Source organism: Panulirus ornatus, chromosome 20, assembly GCF_036320965.1.
Source record: "Panulirus ornatus isolate Po-2019 chromosome 20, ASM3632096v1, whole genome shotgun sequence".
Classification (NCBI taxonomy): domain Eukaryota; kingdom Metazoa; phylum Arthropoda; class Malacostraca; order Decapoda; family Palinuridae; genus Panulirus; species Panulirus ornatus.
This window is the reverse complement of record NC_092243.1, coordinates 2,398,877-2,412,500: the sequence shown is the minus strand read 5'-3', so window position 1 is coordinate 2,412,500 and position 13,624 is coordinate 2,398,877. Positions and strand designations below refer to the sequence as shown.

The 13,624-nt window shown below is 41.2% G+C and overlaps 1 protein-coding gene across 2 annotated transcripts in view; it reads left to right on the top strand.

The window, feature by feature from the left end:
* The window catches only part of f (espin protein forked), a 410,656-nt gene that overhangs the window by 149,309 nt on the left and 247,723 nt on the right, over positions 1 to 13,624 (top strand). Inside the window, exon 1 of one of the 2 annotated variants that reach the window (XM_071674485.1) lies at positions 4,793 to 5,128. The exons of the other annotated variant lie outside the window; for it this stretch is intronic. The gene's annotated coding sequence lies outside the window, so the exon portion shown is untranslated. Of the gene's footprint in view, positions 1 to 4,792; positions 5,129 to 13,624 lie in introns of those variants that run through there. 2 annotated transcript variants of the gene reach the window in all.

Here is a 13,624-nt window from a genome sequence, read left to right as displayed (position 1 = left end):
CAGTCCACACACACACACACACACACACACACACACGAGATGAGTTCTAGGCAACTTTCCCAAGCCGTAGCTGGAGGTGTGACGTCATACCGACCTCCTTATTCTTGTTTTTCTTCTTTTTTCCTCTCCCTCCCTCCCATCACCTACCATCCTCCCACTCCCTTACCCTTCCCCCTCCCCTTACCTTCCTCCCTTCCCTTCCTGTCCTCCCGCCTCCAACCCTTCCCCCATCCCATTACTTTCTTCCCACCCCCTACCCCTCCGCCTCCCCTCACCCACCACCACCCCTCCCCTCGCTCTATCAACTCGCCCCTTCCCACGTCTGTTTCTCTCTCCACCTTCCGGTTCACTGGTAAATCCAACATGGGGCTGTGCCTTTCTCTTATTAATGACCCATGGTAAATGTGTTTTATCGTGTCTATGTGAATTAGAAAGAGTGTGTAAATATGTAAATAGGCGTAAATTTGCACTGGGCTTTATATATTTTGCAATATGGATGTGTAGTTAGGAATACACATACAGGCGTTCACTAAGTGGAAATAGGTAAGGAAACATACACAGGTGTTTAAGTGCAGGTGTGATAAAGTAAACATTCACATAATCTACCCACTACAGGATCTTCAGGTGAAGTGTAGCACACAGATACACAGACAGACTGACAAAAAGATAAATGATAGACAGACACACAGGCAGATAGGTACAAAGACAGACAGACAGACAGACAGAAAGACATATGGACAGATACACAGAGAGGCAGAGACACAGACGGACAGACATACAGAGACAGGTGCACAGACATATGATGATTAAGTATACATCAAGATATCTTACGCTTCGTCACATATTTAAAAAGAAAAGTCAATCCCAGAGAGACAGATATAGACCTTGTGTGGTTCCAGTTTAACGAAATGCTTCAAGATACAAGAAGGGTGACTATCCATAGTAAACATCTAGTACCACTCGATAACAGCATTGAATCTGCAGGAGATAAAGTCCCCAAGACTGATAGAAGGGAAGATGGAGGTGAAAACATTCCCATAAGTAACAAAATAAACGAAAAAAAACTAGACGAAAAAATCCGACATTATTGAGAGTTACAAGCAAAGTACCAGACAGACTGCTCGTTACGTCGGTAAGAGGGTGGGGTAATTACTGCTTAATGACGTTCTTCTCTTGCTTCCGCCAACGACCGCAGATGTATAAAGCTTCGCTGGGACCCTCTAGTTGGGTCGTCAGTATGCATAAGATCGCCATATTCCTGCCCTCTTTCCCACTCAGTTAGGATGCATTGTAGAGGGAGAGAGATGGATAGTTATGCAGGAAAATGGAAGAGTGTAGGTGTTAATAGGTTGGGAAGGGTAGATGTAAGTGGATACAGGGGCTGTACGTGGGTATAGAGGAATGTTAAGTGGTTTTAAGTGGGTATTCATTGGATTCTGCGGGATGAGGAGATCAGCGGATTAGAAGGAAAGAGTTATAGAGAGAGAGAGAGAGAGAGAGAGAGAGAGAGAGAGAGAGAGAGAGAGAGAGAGAGAGAGAGAGAGAGAGTATGCCATGATTTGGGTAAGAGTAAATGGGGTCAAGTTTATGTAGGTAAGTGAAAGTGGATGCAAAGTGGTTGAAGGTGGAACCACATAAGTGGACGTGAGCACAAGAGGATGCAAGTGGATACAGATAAGTGGGAAGTAGAGATGTAAGTGGGTGTACAGGGATTCAGGCGAATGGTACTAAGGCATAAATATTCGTGCACTGGATCGTATGAATGGGTAGAATCTGCATTTAGTGGCAAGTAAAATTGCAAATGACATTTAAGCAAATGTAAGTGGGCACTACCAGTGTATGGCAATAGGTGGGTGTAAGTGGGTGCTGGTGGGAAGTTTCTCCCTTAGCAGTCTGGTGGGCTCTGGCAATGACTTACTGACCGACATACCGGGCATGGGCATCGGCAAGATGTCCGCTCCCAGAATTTCTTTCATCCTCTTTTCTCTCAAACGGAGAAGTTCTCCCTCAACAAATATCTTGAGCGAACTAGAATAATCTCAGAAATGTAACACACACTATCTGCCTCACTCAGAATATGTTGTAGTGTTGCTGAACGCGATTATAAGGAGAAAATTTGGTATTTCGTTATGAAGGGCGACCATAAAATGGGAACATCTCCCGAAATTACCAGACGGAAAGCCATTTTAGGATCCACACACACTCCGCCGCTTTCACTACACACACACACACACACACACACACACACACACGAGACTTTCTTTTTGTTTTTGTTATTCATATTCATGCAGATGGTTCCAGGCCATTTTTTTTTTAGTATGTGTTTGTGCGTTTGTGTGAGTGCTTGCGTCGGGGGGTTGCACGCCAAGATCGTATGTAACGGATAAGTAACGTTCATCTGACAGCAAAGTCATTGTCAGGGCCAAGGGCATCCCAGAGGAGTGATCTCTCGTGCACAGGGAAAATATCGTGCTTCTTGACTATGTTGGCTGATGCTGAGTTTGCAGGGATTTGACCTACTTCATTCAGTTTCTTTATATATATATATATATATATATATATATATATATATATATATATATATATATATATATATATATATATATTGCAACAGGTTACAGTGGTGCGCGTGATCTAGTTAATTGCAAAAAAAAAAAAAAAACAGGAAAATGAAACACTTTCGTGTAATGATCACATCGTCAGGGGAGATACGAGAATGAGGTAAACAAGGAAGAGACGTAGCTAAGACGCCATTGGTAAACAAGCGTTACCGAATAGTGTGTTTTGGTCTTGCAGCAACCCTGTCTAAAAATCATTATTATGAATATATATATATATATATATATATATATATATATATATATATATATATATATATATATATATATATATATCATGGGTGCTATATTTTACAATACATAAATTCTACAAGATCTACCTTTGACCACAGTGGAGCGCAAAAAATAAAGAAAATCATGTGAATGATGTTCACAACACGAATATATTTTCAGATGTCTTGATGTATAGAATTGGAATATTATCTGACGCCTGATCTAGGATATTCGAACATTGCCAATTGTTTGGCAGAATATCATGAAATATTTCAGACATGAAACCCTGAAACAATGACTTCTGAAATTCGACATGAACCATTGGAATATTTTCTGACATCTGACTTAAGATATTGGAACGTTGTGTAATGTCTGAAACGAAACGTTGGAACGTTTTTTTTAAAGTCTGGCAGCAAACGTTGGTGGATGATTCATTGAGATGTAAGAAGGCTGAGCGGTGCCATGATGCAATGTATGTATATGACTCAGTGCCAGATAGCAAGATAGTTTCTCTCGAAATTTTGCTCACGTTTTCTTACTGCGTGTTTGGTCGCGTGTTTGGTCGCGTGTTTGAATGTTTTTTTTTATTTTTGTGAATGTGTGAGGCGCTCATGTATACATATTATTAGCCCGTTTTTGGTTGTGTTTCTTGTTCTTTTTGTGTTTTGTCTTTGTTCTGTTTCTCTATACGTAAATGTATATTGGTTATTTGTTTGTGTCGATGTGATTGTCTTGTTTGTGCATATAAAGAATCAGGTTTCCACTTGTGTGTCCCTCACTCCCAGCCTCACGTGTCTCATACAGTCCTCTCAATTCTTCACGTCTGTTTGTCTTCACATTAATATATATATATATATATATATATATATATATATATATATATATATATATATATATATATATATATATATATTTTTTTTTTTTTTTTTTTCTTTCAAACTATTCGCCATTTCCCGCGTTAGCGAGGTAGCGTTAAGAACAGAGAACTGGGCCTTTGTATATATATACAAACGTTATCACGTTAATTATCAGGAATTAATCTCTGTTGAATTTGTGTAATCTTCAATCTCATTTGTTTTTATGTTGTGAGATGAGTACAACGTCAGCTCAAGTTGAATCCAATCAGTTTTTCCGATCATACCATCTGGGTTTTTATTCTGTTCGTGAAGGCAAACTGGTCTGAGTTTGATACCACAATCAATACCTGGCAACTGGTCAGGTTACAATGCGTGTCATCTGTAGTTAATAGCTTACTAATTACCTTACAGTTACACTGCTTTGAATCAGAACTTGTGCTAGTGTTCAGGTCCTATTTTATGAAAGTCTTGTGTCCAGGACATCGAGAGAAAAAAGAAAAAGAAAAAAACGTTGAATTACATTCTATTGTGTCCGTTTGACGTTTTCTTTTCATCTAGTGCCTAACTGTACATCACTAGAAATACAGATCTATTCAATAATCTTTAATCAACTAAGTTACGACAATTTTCACGGTTGAAATCCAGCGTTACTCTCCCATCTGCGTTACGACATATAAACTATTATCAATTCATCTGCTCGCAAGCGTCGTCCAGGTTAATGAGGTGGATTTTAATGAATGTATAAACCAGTTGGCTATGGGTCAAAAACTCGCCTTGGACAAGTTTCGGAAAGCTAGGTAACTCGTGCCTCCACTAAAAGTCATTTGACACCTACCACTTTCAACCAACCTTTCACATCTCCTAGCATTCATATCAGGTAAATGAAGAAAAAAAAAAGATAAATCATCAAAAGATGACCGCTTGTAATAACGCCACGGACACTAAATTAAGGTCAAAGTTTATACGGTTCGAACCGAAGGCTTGAAAAGAGTCAGAGACGAACCCCAACAAGATGTTGATGCTTCTCAAGTTCCTCCGGCTGCCGCTAGGGGCGGGCCTCCGGTACTTCGAGAGAGATCGTCTCATTCTCACCCTGACAGCGAGCAGGGAAGGTTGTGCTTTGCTCGAACTCCACCCATTCTTGTAATTTCTCTCTCCTTCCACCTCTGTCTTTCTTTCATTGTTACGCAGTTAATTACTAAACCAGTGAAGATACCGCTGTACGTGTAATGGACAAAGACAGTGAAATGAGTGTCTGCAGTGATCACACCGTACTATAGTGAAGTGTGGCAGTGAAGTAGAGAAATAATTGATTTGTGACGAGAAATATAACTAAGCATATCGTAACTTGATCAGTGATTTGAAAGGAGATTACCATTCGTATGGGGTCATTGTTAACTGTGTATTCGAGAAAGTGTGTGGGATACGGTCCTTGTTAAGGTAAGTCTGTGTTTGTCACTTGCCTATTTGGGTAAGGCGCAGTTAAGTCATTATGGATAATCAGAGTGTAAAAATCTACTCAGAAATTTAATGCCGAAGAGAATTCTACTTTAATCCTCAGTGGAATATATAGTTTTCAAAATGTTAATGTTACGGTTTGTTTATTGAATTAACTTGATGGTATATTACCACTTGACCTTTATCAAATCAAGGTCATTATCTATGACTTACGCCAGTCTTTTCAGGTATCTAGTGAGTAGGATTAATTTCCTCTTGATTATCCGTATATTTCATTTATCTATAATCATAGTAGCCTGCACATCATTATATGATCAATTCAAGCAATATTGAACAGTAAGAGTCATGACAACAATACGGGAGTTCCTTATTGGCAAGGTTATGAAACAGTTATATTTGTTATATTTATATTTATTAGTTTGCATGAATGATTATTATTTGTTACCTGCACATCAGTAACGAAATCGTATGTAGTCCAGCCATGTTGAATATACGTCTTGACAGTTACAGAGAGAAGAATTCGATACCACTACTGGACGATATGACACGAATTTTATTCTTCATAGTTTTGCAAGGTTTCGTGCGAGCTGCGGTGAGTTGGTATGAGTTGTGTGTTGAGGAGGCTCAGGGGTACAAGGTTAGGTTCTTGGCACATTCTCATGATCATTCGTTCACATCACGTCTTATTCACTCTATCTAAGTTAGGCTAAGTTACGAAATGGTCAGGAGGAACAGGTACAGAGACTCTGAGAGAGAGAGAGAGAGAGAGAGAGAGAGAGAGAGAGAGAGAGAGAGAGAGAGAGAGAGAGATCATTGCCGGTTGAATCGAATATAGATCAATTCACCCGGATGCTACCAGTTTTCTAGATGCTTGATCGTCCAGATACAGTTTATAGTTCCTCAACAGGTTTCCAGAGGAACGGTCGGTCGGCAGTGGCATGACTACCTACGTAGCCTACTGGACTGGACTTACTGTTACACTTGACTAGCTTTTACATAGTCCACGCCACGGGGGATGAGTCAGGTGACCTGTGTGGACCCGGTGTGACCTGGAAGGAAAGATGACCTGGTGTAAGATAGGGTTGATGTATGGAAGACTGGTGGCTGTGTGTAGGTGTGATGGTGCTTAGATTTCTTCCTTGTAGAAATGACTGTTGGTTCTTAAAAGGCAAGTTGGGACCCAGTCAGCAACCAGGTTAAAGGTTGTTTCAGGGGCTAAACGACCGTTCACGCTCAATCACGTTTTCTCTGGTCGTCCCTTCTTCTCTTCTTCATTTCCTCTTTATCATCACGCTCCTCCATCTTTTCATGGAAGTTTTCGCTGCTCACAATTCCCTTTGCCTAACCTCTCACCGCACCACACCTTGCCTGAGCCTGACCCTGTGGTGTGTGGGGCGGAGGTACAGGTATGGCTTTATGGCCTGCAGGGTCATAAAGCCAGGCTGTTACACCGTGTGTGTTCTCAGGTGTGCCTCATTACTGTCATTCTGTTATGGTAGGACTGTTGTAGGTATATCGGTTATAGTAGTTACTGTTGTTAGTATATCTGTTTTGGTAGTTACTGTTGTAGGTATATCTGTTATGGTAGTTACAGTTGTTAGTATATCTGTTACGGTAGTTACTATTGTTAGTATATCTTTATGGTAGTTGCTATTGTTGGTATATCTGTTATGGTAGGTATAACTGTCAGTATATCTGTTATGGTAGGACTCGCATAATCACTGTGATGTAGTCGTCACGTATACGGATGAATCAAAGACTTCTACAAGAACTAGTTTGTCGTTACTGGCGTTGTAGAGGCCAAATGTACGTACGTGTTGGGCTGTAGACTACATACTCGGCCTGTGCTGGGTGTAGGATGAACACGACGCGAAGGTGTACCAAAATAAGTTGCTTGGCTACGTGGGAGGAATATTGTTCGTGGGTGTTTACTTGGCCTGAATCCGACAAGGAGTTGAAACCATGTTATTGTTTGCTTAACATGTGTAATGTTTGTAAATAATTAAACAGTTAGATCATTTGTCACAATGGAAAATACGAAATCTTATATATATATGTTTACATTCAGTGTTAACTGATAAATTAGTTATGCAAAGTCCAACCGTTATGATTTACCTACGTAGTTTTAGTTACTCATTTTCCTCATCCTAAGTCACTCATAACCTTTTGTGGGCTCATTGGTTTTCATGACACCAAAGTCTTCCGTGAATCATTTCCATTAATGTGATAAAGAGATTATAAAAGTAAAACAAGAGACTCAGGGGAAAGTCTAGACGCAGAGTAAGGAACTCGAAAACAAATGATAGGAAGAAAATAAGGAAGGAAACGCGACAGTTTCCCCAAGAACTACGTTAGGGGTGGGATGAGGGGGGGGGGGTGTACCTTCAGGGCAATAAAGGCCATGTTCGGTCCAAGCTCACGCAAACTCCTCTGTCTGTCTGTCTGTCTGTCTGTCTGTCTGTCTCTCTCTCTCTCTCTCTCTCTCTCTCTCTCTCTCTCTCTCTCTCTCTCTCTCTCTCTCTCTCTCTCCAGTCCCAGGATAGGACAGACCTCGCAAGAGATGACGAAAAATCTAGTGAAAGAAACTGTCGAGAGAATATTCCAAACTCTGTTGACGTGAACCAATCGAAGGTGTCGGCCAACGTGACTGAGTCTGCCTCCCACAGTGATGAGGGAGAGGGGACCCCTGCTGGTCTGTCGTACATGGAAGACGTCCATATTCAGACACAAGAACAGCTCATCATGGCTTACGACACACCAGTTGAAACATTTTAAAAAAAATCTGCGAGAAAAATGAACCAAAAGAAAAAAAAAAATAATTCCGAACCACACACAGAGAGCCAGACGTTTGATTCCTCAGTCTTGATCGTTGTGGAAATCCCGGTGGCTCTACGAAACATCATCATTATCTTCAAGACGTGAGATGAGCCCATCTGTAGAAACTACAGAGGCGTCGCTCTCCTCCTCCTCCTCTCCAAGAACATCATCGCTGGGGTTACCCAACGTGGTCTCAGTGGCGTGAGACTCCTGACGGAGGTCAGTGCGACTTCAGAGACCTTCAGGAAGGGTCATGAGTATGTCCTGTGCCCTGGTTGACTCAGGATGAAACGTCGAGTATAGACCCGTTATGGAAGGTCTTCTCAAACATTCTGGTTGCCCGCAGAAATGTGTCACCTTTCGAAGTCTCTTCCATAACTCGGTCTCTGCAACCTACTTAATAAACAGCTCAGAAACAGAACCACTTAACGTCTTAACTGGTATCCAGCAAGTGCCCCTGATTTCACTAACTTCCTTCTCCACTTTCCATCCTTAAAGCAATTGTTTTCATTATAAACGACACAGAGGGCAGCCCCAAAAGGAAAGAGCTTCCTGTGTTTTCTTTGTAGACGACAAATGATTTAGCCCAAAGGGTTGAGATAATCAGTCACGTTTCAGTCGCTTGGATGACGAGAAACCCCGTAAAGCACGCCCAAGCCTCCCCCAGCAGACGTAGAATCACGGCTACTGCGAATGCGAGCTCCATGAGTCGAGAGTTCGAGAGGGTTTCCGTAGTAATGATTCGAAGCCTCAGAGTAAATGATTCCATAGTCCTCACATTATTGTTCCACTGCTTCATGGGAATGTGTTTCGGTGGTTTACGTACTAAAGATATGAGGCTTCAGGGAGGTTTTTGGAGAGTTCTCGCATGACTGCTTTAAGGCATCAGAAAGTGTTGAATTTAAGTTTACGTATGAAAAAAAAAGATTTGATATTTTAGGGAAAGTGTTTCCATGGCTCAGTGTAAGACCGATTCAAAGCTTTAAGGAAAGTGTTTCGAGGATTCATATATTATTGATTCGAGGATTTATTAAAAAAATCTTTGAGCGTTCACGTATTTCAAACGGTTTAGAAGATTCATGTGAAAATGATATCAGTGTTTAAGATGCATTACGCCTTAGGTCACTACCAGGAACTTGGAAAACATAGGCCCCATATGTAATCTTTGGCCCATTTGATATTCGCGTAAATAAAGCAAAATTATTGAGTGTATGTGTGTGTGTGTGTATGTGTGTGTGTGTTTGTTGGGGGGGGGGGGGGGTGATCATTTTGTCAATTTAGCGTCATTCTAACATTCTTAAGCCTTTAATCCTATATCTAAACTGTTTATACAACGCCTCACATCCACCAACGCCTCCTCCCTAGTCTGTCAACACAGCTGCCACAGATGCCCATCTCTCTGGACACCCATCTGTGATTTCTGGTCTGTGGATCAAGTAGGTCGCTCATAACTCACCAAGGAAAGCGATATTCGACCATCTGGTGTGGTGCCGTCTTGACGCCTAAGCCTTATAATCGCTACTGTGAGAGAGATATTATTCCTCTTTCCAATCCAGGAAGCTCAAAGTCTGACTCATTGGTCCGATCGGTCAATAGGAGACGCGATCACCAAGTGTGGCAGTGAGCTGGTTCAAGTGGTGTAGACAACCTGTTCAAATGTTATTGCGTCTCAAAGAACTTCAGTCGACCCGGTCGTTCACACGTGGTGGTACAGAGGACCTGTACGTGACCTCGTCTGCCTTGGGTCATTGAGTGACACCCTGGAATAACGGCTGTGTCTAATTCTTTGAATACAACGGGACGATCCTTGAGCATGACTTGAGTTCGACCAATGGGTATGATGGTCTGACTTTCGAATGATCCTTCAGGAACAGGTCGAGGACCAGGGCGTCATACCTAAGGGTCGTTCCGCCATGTTCAAGGGTCAGTCCGTTGTGCTCAAGGGTCGCACCGTCAAGTTGAAGGGTCGTGTCCGTCTTGCCAAGTCGTGCCATGATCGTGTTCAAGGATTTCATAATGAGTGAGTCCCAGTGGAAGGGAATGGCAGTGGGAAACCAAACCTGAATGAGAATGTCTGGCTAATTTATCTGAAGTCGCTCATTAACTGATAATAATTACTCATTTTTTATCATAGCTTTTTCATGCATCTTCTTCAGACTAATTAGGCCACACTGTCAATTTCTATATAAGCGTTAATCACTTTAGGTTTACAGATTTTCAACACGTTTTAATATTTTTCTCCATTTTTTTTTTTTTACACTTAAATTCATCATTTTGTATCTCGTCTATGATTTTCATCTTCTCATAAGTCTTTATACTTTCAAGCAAGCAGGCGGTAATCACTGTACATGCTAATCAAGCCATAAAGGTTATTATACCCCTGAATTCTTTTGTGCATGTGTGAACCTTGTGTGATTCATCTGATCATTGGAAGGTCATAAGTATCTTCTCTAAAAGTAGAATTACAGTTCATGATATTTCAGGTTTGTGTCTTGGGTTGTTACATAATACCCTCTCTCCCTCTCCCTCTCTCCCTCTCTCTCTCTCCCTCTCTCCTTCCCTCCCTCCCTCCCTCCCTCCCTCTCACCGCGACCCACTTACTCCCGGTGTCTAAACTGCTGGTCATTTCAGCCTCAACTTCGGGAAATCCTTTCCATCGTGGTCGACCCACACGGGTTCCTCAGCCGTCACTCTCGCTTCATGAGCTTCGATTGAGGACACATGTGGGTGGCTTTACTGTATATGAGAAAGAGAGAGAAACGTCACTGATTTATATCACTGTTAGTTATGTGACAAGTAGCTGTTGTTTTCAATATTTTTCCCTGAAAATCTCTTATTGTGTCCGTGATGCATCAAACGTACGTCAGAGAGTACTGCCCTGCCTTCGGCATTTGCAGTCTCGCTGATGTTCATCGACTGCATGAGTTTGAGAGGGAAAATCCGTCAACTCGAGCATTACTGAATGATGCTTTAAACAGTGGTAAACATGACTCGTTGGAAGATTGTTTGAAACCGAGATGTTTAATCTTTTAAATGATTTCTTCCATTGCAATCGACTCGCTCAGTCTCAAAAAAATAATGCTGAAATCAATATATATATATATATATATATATATATATATATATATATATATATATATATATATATATATATATATATATATATATATATTATACAAGCTTAGATACATATGAAATGTATATTTTTTGCTCTGAATTCTTCTCGACAATGAGTCCTGATTTCTGAACTGGTCTTCACATGTGTATCATTCTGTTACTCAAGTCCTTGATTTTCTTATAATTCCCGACGTGAGTTCACTTCCAGCAAGGACATTCTCCACGTACACTCAGTACAAAAACGGCCTTTACACTTTCTAGATGACATGATATGAAATAACGACGAAAAAATCTGAGATCATGCCAGGTTCTTTGAGTCAACCGGTGATCATTCTGAATCATATCGTTCACTGGTATAAACCATCGTTGTTTTGTGCTTTGTGTACATAAAGGGTATTCATTTACCATTCATCATCTTGGATCTTCATCACAAGTTTTCTGGTGGTCGTAGTCTTGATGGTTCATCATTGCTCGAGCATGCAGAAGTTATCATTATATCCGTCTTGCTTTGTGAAAAGAAAATTAAATGCCTGCATGTTATTGCATTTATTTTTTCTTTCTAAAACGAAGATGAATTTTTTTAGGGGGGGACGGAAAAAATATATTTGAATAATACTTTCCTCACCTTGTGTCTACATTCCCTGTCGTGGTTACGTGGTGACGTGTCTCTTTAATTTCCAGCCTCCCACCAGACCCTTCCCAGCGACCCACACAATGGTCATATGGCTATTAAAGTCCTGTTATTTTTCTACCAAAAGGTTCTTGAGTTAGCATGCATGTGGCGTGCACCATCCGGCTTGGAAGGTCCTCCAGGAATTCGGACCATCTGGGGTGTATGTCTGTCTGTCTCTCTGTCCTTCTACCTCTTTGTTTATCTTTGTCTACCTCTGCTTACCTGCCTGCTCCCATACTTGTGATTGTATATTCATAAATGCGTGAGTCCGATAACTGCACGTTTGACTGACATAACATAGATCTAATCACCATTACGAACATGATGATTCGATGATGATGGTACGAATCCTCAAGACGAGAGATTATATCCCATTCACGTAACTCTTCAAACCATTTCTGATACCAGGATTGGAATAGTCTAATCAGTAGACTTGTATACTTCGTCCTAGATATAAATGAAGGAATAATATCCGGGTCAGGAGCTTCTCAGCTCAGTGCCATGGAGGGTATGAGTTATATAACCGACCTGATTGTGGTCACCAGGGGAATCATGTGTTTATATATAATGTTGATATCTCGGTACAGAGTGTAGCGAACGAGCCAGATTGCGATGCTTGTGTAGTCATATAGACTGCAGCCACAAATAGCCTAACACATCAGCTGTGTAACGGGGCAACTTGGTCACAGACCTATGTAAGGGGATAAAAACAGATCCACGACAGCAAGGAAAGGTTTGTGTGTATGTGTGTGTGACACTTCTGGGGTATTCTTGACAGTCTTTTGGATACAAGTTACAGTCGGGGAAATGTGTTTGATAGTCTTGACAAATAACTGTTTTGACATACGGACATCAACTAATGTTGCCATTTCTAAATGAATTATCATTTTCGTCTGGCATTTTGTTAGAAGGTCTCAATGGCCTGGATCTTCAGAGTCATTTGATGCAAATTGTCGCCATCTGCATACGACATAATGCTCATTAAGTCCTATTAAGCCAATGTGGAGATTGGAACTCTCAATGTTATATACGTTTTCTGTGTTGGGAATACCACGACTAAGAGTTCGTACTTAAAGGTATGAAGATACGATACTTTGGTTCACCGTGTACGCATTATTGCCTGACATATGAGTGTATTGTTTGACGTCATACGGTGTATCACGAGGTCGGTTTCCCTGATTCTGACGGATCGTTCGTGCACGAACCACCTTGAAAGTGAAGGTACACCTGTGTTCCATGACCTGATGGGAATGTGGAGACAGACAGTAAGGTCCTTCCTCTCAAGAATGACTGGAAGGTGTAGATCTCTTCTCTTTCTGAGCCTGAAGGATTCGAACTCTTTCTCTGGAAGCGGAGGAACTCGAACTCTATGAACGTGTTATTCAGGGTACTCGTGGCATATCTCTTTGATACGCTGTAATAATTTTTTCTTTCTTATGCCTGTGTCTTTAATGCTCATGTGTTCACCAAGAACGTCTTTTTTCTATCCTGATCAGCGAAAAACTACTGAAGAAGTAAACTGGATCGACTTGATCTGTGCAAAATAGTTAGTCGGATCTTTGCTTCACTTCCTTCGAAGCAATGATGGTGGTATGGTTTCGAACCTAACCGATCCGTGTTCTTATCTTTAAGAGCTCATCAAATGGTTTAATGAAGCCAGTTGAGAGCAGGCAGGAGCCTATTATTAAACACATCAGGCGATGATTGTGAGAGCGATTAACCTAGTTACAGGAGGCTTGTCTGACTGAACCGCGTCACTGGTCAGTATACGAGAAATTAACATCATCACCAGAAGCATTGCGCTCGTTAAACCTCCATGATGCTTGATAAACGCGATTAACATTTCCAGAAGGATGTAGGCTCGTTAAACT